The sequence below is a fragment of the Chenopodium album genome, chromosome 2, assembly GCF_948465745.1.
Source record: "Chenopodium album chromosome 2, dcCheAlbu1.1, whole genome shotgun sequence".
Lineage (NCBI taxonomy): Eukaryota > Viridiplantae > Streptophyta > Magnoliopsida > Caryophyllales > Amaranthaceae > Chenopodium > Chenopodium album.
Genome location: NC_137835.1, coordinates 36328609 through 36340424, shown reverse-complemented (window position 1 = coordinate 36340424; position 11816 = coordinate 36328609). Strand labels below are relative to the sequence as shown.

The 11816-nt window shown below is 35.7% G+C and overlaps 1 non-coding gene across 1 annotated transcript; it reads left to right on the top strand.

Moving 5' to 3' along the window:
• Positions 1–11002: 11002 nt before the first annotated feature.
• On the top strand, positions 11003–11108 carry LOC145606907 (small nucleolar RNA R71). The gene has a single exon (XR_014105459.1). It is a non-coding gene; the product is annotated as a small nucleolar RNA R71 (small nucleolar RNA).
• The last annotated feature ends 708 nt before the right edge of the window (positions 11109–11816 follow it).

The following is an 11816-nucleotide window of genomic DNA, read 5'->3' as shown; positions in this document are numbered from 1 at the left end:
GAACCTTCTAGAAGAATCTAGAAGACTAAAACCATTCCTAATAGCATTAGAAATTATAAATCATATTAGGCCCTCCCCTAGATCATTGGGCCGCATATAAGGCTCAAACCGGGCCCAGTTTAGTAAATTGGCCATAACTTCCTCAATATTCATCGGAATTGGGCTTATAATATATCGTTGGAAAGCTCTTGTCAAGCCCCATACAATTACACTACTATTGGACCCATATCATGGACCAACCAAACTGTATTGGCTGTTTTCTTAAAATAAATTTTCAAAAATAGAGAGAAGAGAAAAGAAATTAAAACTATCCACAACACTAGACTTTCCGCACTTTCGCTTCATTCGATTATGATTCGACGTGAAAGGAACTCATCACTGGGTTTGGTTTTAGGGAGACACATTTAGGTGTCTACAATTTCCCTTTTTGAAAAGATAAGATTAAAGTGTTTGAAATTGAATAAAACTTTTCTTTTAGAAAATCCTATTTCTATCCGAATTGAAAGACGTTCAAAGATAGAGAGATATTATTTTCATGCATCATAGTTTTTATCCAAATATTGAATGGTTGGATAGCCCTTGAAATTATCTTTCCAATGATATATTATAATATGAATTCCGAAATATAACGGAAAAGATATGAATGAAATATCAAACTCTTTCCAAAACTGACACCGTCTCACTATTTCGGCCATATCTTTTATTCTATAAAATATTTTAATCTGATTCCAATTGGATTAGAAAGTATAATTCAATAGTTTCCAACTATATCTTATTCATCTTATTCCAATTTCTGGTTCAAAAGATATGATAAAAACAAAAACCGCAAAAACTGCAGTCTATCGAGTTTTATTTCGATTTAATTCGGATCTTATCTTAATTCTTCGACCCTCTTATTTCCTTATAAATAGAGGTCATATCTCCCCTTTTTCAATCATAAACAATTTTGATCATCAAATAATTCTCTTCTCCCTCTTTAGCCTAAACACCAGCCTCCCCATTCTTTCACTATTCCTTCCTTTAAAAACTCAAAGGAGTCCATATAATACCCAAAGTTCAATACTTAAACCAAGGCGTGAATGGTATAATTGACTGAGGGTTTGGAATAAATCAACTCTACATTTATTTAATTTAATTTCCATTTGATTTATATTTTTATTGAAGTTACTAACAGTTTATTCACGATGTAGCAATTCAAGGAAACGCGGAAAGTTAGTAATTAATTACTTTATTATTCTTACTTTTATTCTTGTTTATAGTATCATGATTAGGTTCCTTTATATTTGATTTGACTAAATCTATTATTGTTAAATTGCTTCCAATATTGATGTTTATTCGATTATTATTATTTATTGATCACAACATTGCATGTTAAAGGTAATATGTAATTGAAAATCACGGCTAATAAGATAATTTGGACAACCGGCTTAGGTTCCTTTATAATCTTGTTATTTAATCAAGTGATCATGATATTGTAGAATTATATGTTGCATTAATATTCAACCAATTTAGCTTAATAATAGTTTGGAGAAAATTGAATATTTTGTTTGTATGCCTTAGAGATCGCAGGAATCGCTTTTCACTATAAGAATCGAGTAGAGGCCAATATGGGGGAATGTGACTCCATGACTCACTTCGTACCATCATCCCCGATCCTCCTTTTGTGGTTCCTAACCATATGGAGTTAGTAATCTCATGGATTATGAATGGGGTGTAACCTTCACAGGTCAATCGTTGTTGCCTATCATTGTCCCTTTATCGTGGTTGTCTTTTATGATCTGTGAACGGTTTACAAGTTCTTTAAAAACTTGTTGGCGGCTCCCTACTTTCCTTGTCCCTAATTGTATTATGTCAATTCCCACTTCCTATGAGTGCCAAGCATATTCACACATGCTTTAACGTAGGCGCACTTTGAGCGACGCCTACAATTTGGTTACTTCACTGGGGAGGATTCTTGGTTATTTATCGATTTGAGTGATCGGTATTTAATTGAGATGAGTGGATGAGACTTGAAAAATTCTTGAATTGTATTCCCGTGATTTAATTGGCATTGTCACATAAGCATATGCATTTTAGCTTACCTATTTTGCCACGATAGTACGTGTTCAACGTATGTGGCTAGCCCGGGGGATTTATGCTCTATCAACCCGAAAACGCTCATGGCAATAAGCGTTCATCCGAGTTTTTAATTCCAGCCAAACCATGGAGTTGAGTTCGATTTCATCACGAACTCGCGGAGCCGCCCGTTGGCATACACCCTCAAGGGAGGCTGCCTTGCTAACGCGTCCAAACTCTTAACCATGGTACCCTTTGACACCCAAATAAGCTTGACCATAGTGGAACATAGAACCTTACTTTAGGTTGCGAATTTCATTGCATCATTCGTTACAATGTGCTTATATGTGCATTTTTTGACTTTTTATTTATTTATTTACTTTATCATATCAAACCCTTTTTATTATTATTAGAGTCGAGCCATAGCTGTTTTTTTTTTTTTAGTCACCCGGATTTTTATTCTCGTATACTGCACAAGAGTCAACTTGTTTTGGTCATAGCCGGAGTTATAGAAAGATTTAAGTGTGGTTCCAAATATGGATCTGTAGCCCCGAGTTTTATCTTTCATTTGGTGTTGGTTTTGTCCCAATCAGAGTCACAAATAAAAAGTTATAACTGATTTACTACAACCTGTCCAGTTTAGGTGTCTTTTTAGCGTCAACCTTTTTTTTTCGTGTCAAGCTAGTCTTAGCCAAGTCCTTTAATCCATGTCAACTCGTATAACAAATGATTATAGATTTTTTTTTATTCTATTTTTTATACCCATGAGTCTTAACTCTTCATAATTCTAGTCCTCTTCCTTATTTCTTGTGATCGATTTTTTATGCTAATCTTAACATGTGTTCTTTGTCTTTGATTGTTGTTGATATTTGTAGACACCCAAATGTGTCTCCCCAAAACCAAACCCTGTGATGAATACCTTTCACGTCATTTGATTATCGAACAAAGCGAAAGTGTGAAAAGTCTAGTGATGAGGATGTTTTTTTATTAAAATATCTCTTCTTTCTGTTTTTGAAAATATTTCTTTTCATACCTTATTTATGAAAAACGTACATTCCAGTTTAGTTTGGTCCATTATATGGGTCCAATAATAGTGTAGTTGGATGGGGCTTAAAAAGACCTTTCCAACGATATATTATAAGCCCAATTCCGATGAATAATGAGGAAGTTATGGCCAAAATACTAAACTAGGTCCAAACCGGTTTTTACCTACGACCCAATGATCATGGGGAGGGTCCAAAGGTTTAGTCCTATTCTTAAACTAATTAGGATTAATTAGAAGCTTCCATAAGTTTCTAAAAAATCTTAATTATCCTTTTTGAAAAGATAAGATTAAAGAATTTGAGTTAAATAAAACCTTTCCTTTTTTAAAACTTTCCTTTTTTTTATCCTAATTCTATTCGAATTTAAAGATGTTCAAAGACAGTCAGATTTCCAAATACGGATTGTCGCACATTCTTCTTAAACGACAATATTTCCAAATATGGATTGTCGCACATTCTTCTTAAACGACAATTTTTCCCAAAAATGGATTGTCATCCCCAACTGACAATATTTCAAAAATGGATTGTCGTGCATCTTCTTCAACGACAATTTTTCCAAGATTGGATTGTCATCTCTGGCAAAGTTTCCAAGCGTGGATTGTCGTGCTCTTTCTCTGTTTGGCAATTTTTTCCAAGTTCGGATTGTCATCGCTGGCATGTTATCCGAGATTGGATTGTCATACACCTAGTTCCCTATTGCAAAATTTCCCAAAGGATTGTTGTAGGTCTCTATTCATCATAAATTTCTGCAAAAGGTTCCTCAACGTTGATTGTCATTCATTTCAGCAAGTGGAAAATTTTCCCGAAGTGGATTGTCGATCGACTCTTTTTTGGCAAATGATCCAAGACACGGATTGTCAATTATGCCAATATTTTCCTAAAAGGATTGTCGCATAGCATTGGTATATTTCCAAGGTGGATTGCTTTCAAGAGTTATATTCCAAGATGTGGATTGTCGATCGTAGCAAAATTCTTATGACATATTGTTATGAAGCATTGGTAACTTTTTCTAAAATTGGATTTTGGCAAATTTTCTGAGATACGGATTGTCGCTTCATCGTAGCAACATTTCCAAGGATGGATTGTTTTGTGGCATTGAAAACATTCCTTAAATCGGATTGTCATACATCATACAAGAGTTATGTTGGCAACAATTCCCAAAGAAAAGAGGATTGTCATCACAAAAAAAGCACCGACATACTGGTTCACAAGCAGCAAAGCGCCGAAGTACTGGCATATATAGCAGCATTAAGGATCAACAAGCAGTGATCTTTTTGAAGACTATCACGGCGGAAATTGGAGGCAGTTACATGGGTAGCAGTGTTCAGGCAGTATTCTCTAGCTTGCGGAAGATCGTCACAACAAATCAGTTACTTACAGAGACGTATGCTCGACGGTGCAAGATACGCCTTTTGTTAACTCTTTTATCTGTTTATTTAACGCTAGTTTTGCAGGTATTGGCCTTACAAGAATGATTTAGGATTGCAGAACATTCTGAATCATTCTCCGTCCCTATCGATACTTTGACTTTTGTTTTCGAAACTTGCGTTTCTCCAAACTCAGTCAAAGTGGGGGCTTCTGTAGACACCTTAATGTGTCTCCCCAAAACCAAACCCAGTGATGAATACCTTTCACGTCATTTGATTATCGAACAAAGCGAAAGTGTGAAAAGTCTAGTGATGAGGATGTTTTTATTAAAATATCTCTTCTTTCTGTTTTTGAAAATATTTCTTTTCTTACTTTATTTATGAAAAACGTACATTCCAGTTTAGCTTGGTCCATTATATGGGTACAATAATAGTGTAGTTGGATGGGGCTTGAAAAGACCTTTTCAACGATATATTATAAGCCCAATTCCAATGAATAATGAGGAAGTTATGGCCAAAATACTAAACTGGGCCCAAACCGGTTTTTACCTACGACCCAATGATCATGGGGAGGGTCCAAAGGTTTAATCCTATTCCTAAACTAATTAGGATTAATTAGAAGCTTCATAAGTTTCTAAAATATCTTAATTATTCTTTTTAAAAAGATAAGATTAAAGAATTTGAGTTAAATAAAATCTTTCCTTTTTTTAAACTTTCCTTTTTCTTAAATTCTAATTCTATTCGAATTTAAAGATGTTCAAAGACTGTCAGATATTAATTTCGTGCCTCATAATCTTTATTAAAATTTTATATGGTTGGATAGATTTTGAAATTATCTTTCCAATGATATATTATAATTTTAAATCCAAGCTATAACGAAAAAGATATGAATGAGATATGAAACTCTATCCAAAACTTACACCGTCCTACTATTTAGGCCATATCTTATTATCTACATAGTATTTTAATCTGATTCAAATTGGGATAGAAAGTATACTTCAAGAACTTTCCAAAGACATAGTATATGCCTTATTTGGACTTCCGGATCAAAAGATATGATAAAAACAAAAACGCGTGAAACAGATTATTTGCGCCTGACGCTAAGCATTAGCGCCTGGCGCTAAAGCTTGGCGCCTGTCGCTAACCTTAAGCGCTTGGCGCTAATGACCAGCGTCTGACGCTAATTGAGTTTTATTCTCGTTGAAACTCTGATTCGTTTTTTTTATCCATTCGATTGATTTTCTCTATAAATAGCCTTCTAAAAACTCCGTTTTCAATCATCTACAATCATCAATTCCTTAGTTCTCTAATTCTCCTCTCTCTCAAAGCTAGAAGCTTTCTTTCTCTCTTTTATAAAACACCCTTTACACAAAATTCCGCATTCACAAGACCTATGAACACCTAGCATAGTTCGAAGTTGCCTTCGCCCTAGACGTGAAAGGTTTTAATTTATGAGGGTTTGGTCCTAAATCTTTATTTCAATTATTTAATTTAATTGTCTTGATTATTATTTTCCTTGAAGTTACTAACGTGTGTATTTTGTTATTAGAAAGAGATACAAGGCATCCAAGTAAGTGCTTTAATTGATTGATTGATTTTATGGTTTTTAGAAATCATGTCTAGGTTGTTGTTATGATTCCTAGTGTCATGTTATGGTGTTTTGATATTCTTAGTATCATGTTAGGATGCTTCTTAGTATGATATTTAGGGTGATTTGCTTATATCAATCATGATTCCTGCGATGCCTATTATTTTTTTTCCTAATATCATGATAGTATCATGTTAGGGTTAAAGCTTTAATTTTTATTGTTTAGTGACATGCTAGGGTTTGTTATTAATCTTGTTAGTATCATGCCTAGGATCTTGCTATTATATTCTTTAGCATTAATATGATTATGTTAATTATGATTAATTTTATTATTATGATTATAATTATTATTTTTATGATTATTGTTGCTTGATTATATTTTATTGTTATTGCTTGATCACGCCTTTTATGATGTTTAAAGGGAATTTGTACTTGTAATCAAGCTTAATAAGATAATTAATAATCTTGTTTAGGGTTAATTTCATTATAATTCAAGTGATCGCCAATAATAGATTTATTTGTGCATTAATATTCAACCAACATAGATAAACAGGTTTAGGGTAATCCTATTGATTGCATGTTAGTAAGAAAGCGCACATGAGTACAATCAGAATAAAGTAGAGGCCTATTTTTAGGGTAGGTTCAATCTCTTTTAGGTTGGATTTGTACCTTCATCCTCGAACTACCAGTCCTGGTTCCAGACCTATTGGAGTTAACGATCTTTTGGATCGTTACGGGGTGCAACCTTCACCCTGTGAACGGTTTACAAGTTCCTAAAACTTGTTGGCGACTCTTTTGCTCTAGCTTCCTTCCCTTTGGACGCCACCATAATTTAGTGTATGATCACAGTAGGGTTCAAGCTAGGGGTAATGCTTGAAATATTCCCTACAATATTATTTGTGACTAATGATTGCCAATGGACCATTTTCACCTAGTAAATAGCATAAACATTAAAATTGGACAAAATTAATCAAGTTAGTTTGTCTTTTAGTCTCCTGTGCGATTTAGTCATTGGGTCCTTTGTTTTTCACAACGTCCTCATGTCTAGCCATGCGATCATACCATTAGTCTTAATATACTCACCTAATCACACATTTTGAGTCATTGCACACACTTTGTCTTCGAGTAATGCACTATATTGTTTATGATCGTATACTAGGACCATGCATGCATCGTTTTCCTTCGTAATAGAAATGAGTGGAGTATTTCCCATTAGTTTTCAAAATCGTTTCATACACTCTTCCTTTTTAATCCGAGTATTGATTGAATGCATTAAGTGAGTTCATCTTTACACATTACTTGAGTCTAAAATCACTAGGCAATAGTTGGAAGAATAAGGGGAACATCACTCCTTCCTTCTTTCCTTCCAATCAAAGCATCAACAACAAGAAACTATTTTCCTCAGGATCAATAAGAGATCCATCATCTTGAACATGGAAATCCTTAAGTCTAGATAAATGATCCGCAACCACATTTTTTGCTCCTTTATTTCTTATGTCTAATTTTAAGGTCAAAAGTTTGAAGCTCAAGAACGCAACGAATTAGCCTTGGCTTTAATTACTTCTTAACAAAGAGATATTTTAGGGCCGCATGATCGGTGAAAACAATTATCTTGGACCCTAACAAATAGCAACAAAAATTTTAAAAAGAATGAACAATTTCCAAGAACTCCTTCTCCGTTGTTGTGTAGTTCCTTTGAGCACCATTAAGAGTCTTCGACATGTAATAAATGACATGAAGCTTCTTATCAACTCTTTGCCCAAATACACCCCAATGGCCGTATCAATAGCATCACACATCAGCTGAAAAGGCAAATCCCACCTAGGGGATTGGACAATGTGAGTGGAGATCAAAACTTTCTTCAATTTTTTGAATGCTTCCAAACATTTATCATCAAACATAAACTAAACATCCTTTTGGAGAAGATCATTGAGAGGCTTTGCTATTAGGTAAAAGTCTTTGATAAACCTACTATAGAACCCGACATGTCAAAAGAATGATCTCACACCTTTTACATTAACCGGAGGTGGCAACTTCTCAATAACCTCAATCTTTACCTTGTCCACCTCTATGCATTTGTGAGAAATCTTATGCCCAAGGACTATGCCTTCCTCAACCATAAAGTGACACTTCTCCCAATTCAATACCAAATTCACTTTCTCACATCTAGTCAAACATTTCTAAAGATTTTCAAGGCATGCCTCAAAGGAAACTCTGCCTACGGAGAAGTCATCCATAAACACTTCCATCTCCTCCTCCAACATATTCCCAAAGATACTCATCATACATCGTTGGAATGTTGCGGGAGCATTACAAAGTCCAAATGGCACTCTCTTATAAGCAAACGTACCATATGGGCATGTAAAAGTAGTATTCTCTTGGTCATCGGGGTGGATAGGGATTTGGAAAAACCCCGAGTAACCATCAAGAAAACAATAATACTTGTGCCTTGTTAGTCTTTTTAGCATTTGATCAATGAAAGGAAGACGAAAATGATCTTTCTTGGTGGATGTCTATACACATTTTCCAACCTGTGACCGTCCTCACCGGGATAAGCTCACCTTTTTCATTCTTAACAACGATCATGCCCCCCTTCTTTGGAACGATATGAATGGGAGAGACCCACCTAGAGCTTGAGATGGGGAATATAATTCCCGCATCTAGAAGCTTGGTAATCTCATTCTTCACTACCTCCTCCATTTGGGATGTAGTTTCTGTTTTCGCTCAATAGAAGGAAAGGCGCCCTCCTCAAAGGTTATGTGGTGTGTACATAAAGCGGGGCTTATACCCTTGATGTCATCAATGGTATATCCCCAAGCACCCTAGTGTGTTCTCAAAACACAACATAACTCTTGATCTTGGCTCTTGCTCAAAGATGCACTAAAAATCACGGGATAAGTAGCATTTGAGCCTTAAAACTCATACCTAAGGTGTGATGGTAGAGGTTTGAGCTCTACCGTGGGAACACCTTTACCTTCCTTGGTTAAGGCCGCTTTCAATGCTTCTTAGCTTAAGATTCCTATGCAAATCTGATTGTCATTTTCTTCTAAGCTTTCATCAATCAATCTTTCAAGGAAAGCCATTTCCTTGTCATGCTCACCTATCATTTATTTATTCAAAAAACACACTCAAGAGGATCATTAGAGGTGAGCAAGTTCTCATGCATGGAATTCACAATGTCTTATAAAATTTCAATTCTCATACAATTCTCTAATGCAATTCACAAATGAAGAAGATGGGTATTGCATACTCTCATTCAAATCAAAATCAATCTCTTCTTCCCCCACCTTAAGAGAAATTTTGGCACTCTAGACATAAATCATATCTCCCGATGTTGCAAGGAAGGGTCTACCTAGAATGATGGGGATATTGGAATCTTCGTCAATCTCATGCAGAACAAAATCTACCTGGATCACAAACTTCCCTACCCTTAATGGAACATCCTCTACCTTATCTTTTGGGATTTTAATGGACCTATCGGCTAATTGTAATGTAATGTTGGTAGGTGAGAGTTCTCCTATCTCAAGTCTTTGATAGACCGAGTATAGCATAAGGCTAACACGAGCTCCTAGGTCACACAAGGCATTATCAATTTGTCTCTTTTTAATATCACAAGGGATAGAAAAATTCCTGAGATCCTTCAACTAAGGCGGCATCTGGTTCATTATGATGGCACTACAATTTTCGATCAAACTAACCATATCACAAGTTCTCCTCCCACTCAAGATTTTGTTAAGGAATTTTGCATAATTCAGCACTTGGTCAATGACATTGGTAAATAGGAGGGTAAGATGAAGTTTCTTAAGCATCTCTATGAATTTTCCAAATTCTTCATCTTATTTGTGCCTATTAAACTTTTGGGGGTATGAGAGCTTATAGGCTTGATAACTTCTCTCACTTTCTCTTTCTCTTTCTCAACTTGTTCCTCATCAACTTTCTCAATCAAAGGACTCTCATCTCCCTCATTCTCAATCGGATCCTTGCTAGGGCTCTCCTTAGCATCACTTTTCTTAGACATTCCATTCTCAAGAATCCTACAACTCATAGTCACAATTTCATTTATAGGACTCTTAGGATCTAAGCCTTGTGAAGTCAAAGAAGAAAGATTTGCAAACTCTTTCAACATATTAGCCAATTGAGAAATTTTGTTCTCTAACCCCTTACTATAAGTCACCATGTCATTAATATTCTCATTACTAAGGGATATAAGAGTGATTAACACCTTGGTTTGGTTCTCAATGACATCCTCTAACCAACTCCTAGATGAAGATGGTTGAGCATAGAAACTATCACTTTGGCCTTGGGTCTTTGGAGTAAATCCGAATGGGGTACCTCTTTGAGTAATGTTTTGAAGGTTCCCCCTACTTTGATTACTCCAATTAACCCTACCTTGGTTTTGGACATGATTTTGATTTTGGTTACCATAACTTTCGTTATGATCTCCATATCCTTGGCCATGACTTTGACCACTATAACCATGGTTGTTATAGTTACTACAAAACCGTTGGGTTCCTTGGTTCCTATAACCACTATTTTGGTTATAATTATCATAGTTCCCGTGGTTGTGATAATTCTTATTCCCAACATTCCTTTAAACATCAAATCTAGGTCAAAAATCATTACTGGCAACATAAGTCACATGCTCACTCTCTTTTCCATCATATTCATCATTTCTATCATAAGAAACATTAGGGCAAATAGAAATTTGCGTGGACAAGTTGTTGATAGCATTGAGTTGATCAATCGAGCATCTCGTGGTTCTACTCTTGTTTGTCGGCTCTTTATCACCTTCTTGCCAATATATGCAGTGTCTCACTACATGTTCAATAATATCAACAACTTCTTCCTTCGTGTTGTTCATTATTGGGCCTACGGCTTTGGCATCAAGACTCGACCTCCCTTGAGGACTTAAACCACCATAAAAGATTTGAATGATTTTGTAAGTGGGGATTCCATGGTGAGGACACTCTCTTTCATATTCTTTGTACCTCTTCCATGCTTCATAGAGGCTTTTACTAGTCCTTTGCTTGAAACTTTGAACTAAAGCTCTAGTCTCCACCGTTTTCTTTCGAGGGAAGAAACGGGAAAGAAATCCTTTAGTGACTTCATCCCAAGTTCTTAAGGAATTAGGCTTCACTTCCTTGTATAGCCACTCTTGAGCTCTTCCAATTAGAGAGAAAGGAAATAGCTTGAGCCTTATGAAGTCTTCTGCGACCCCTTTAACCTTAATTGTGTTGAAATATTTCTCGAATTCCTTAAGATGATTGAGGGGACTTTCATTTGTTGCACCACTATATTGTCGCCTTTCAATAAAGTTTATCATTGCCGGCTTGATTTCAAAGTCACTTTCTGGAATTAAAGATAGAGTAATCCTGCTCTCAAACTTATATGCACCTGGAGTTCCCAACTCTTTCAATCTCACCCTTGGGACTTCTCCCATTATCACTTGCGCACACAATCTCAAAGGAAAATATTAGTAGCACGGCTACAAATGTAGCCTAAAAGAGAAAAATATTTTTGAGATAAAATGAAATAGACTCAACAACAATAGCAAACAACTACGCCATTTCCCGGCAACGTCGCCATTTTGACGGAGGTTAGATTCTAGGTCGTTGGAAACTAAAATTCCTCCAATAAAACTAAATTTTTAACCAAACCTACACCTAGTAATAGGGTAAGTTCGGGTCAAACAACTAGGAATAAGAGGGAAGTTTGCTACGGTTAATGTCAAGCTACTTCGAAGCATAAGAGGTAGTGTAGGTT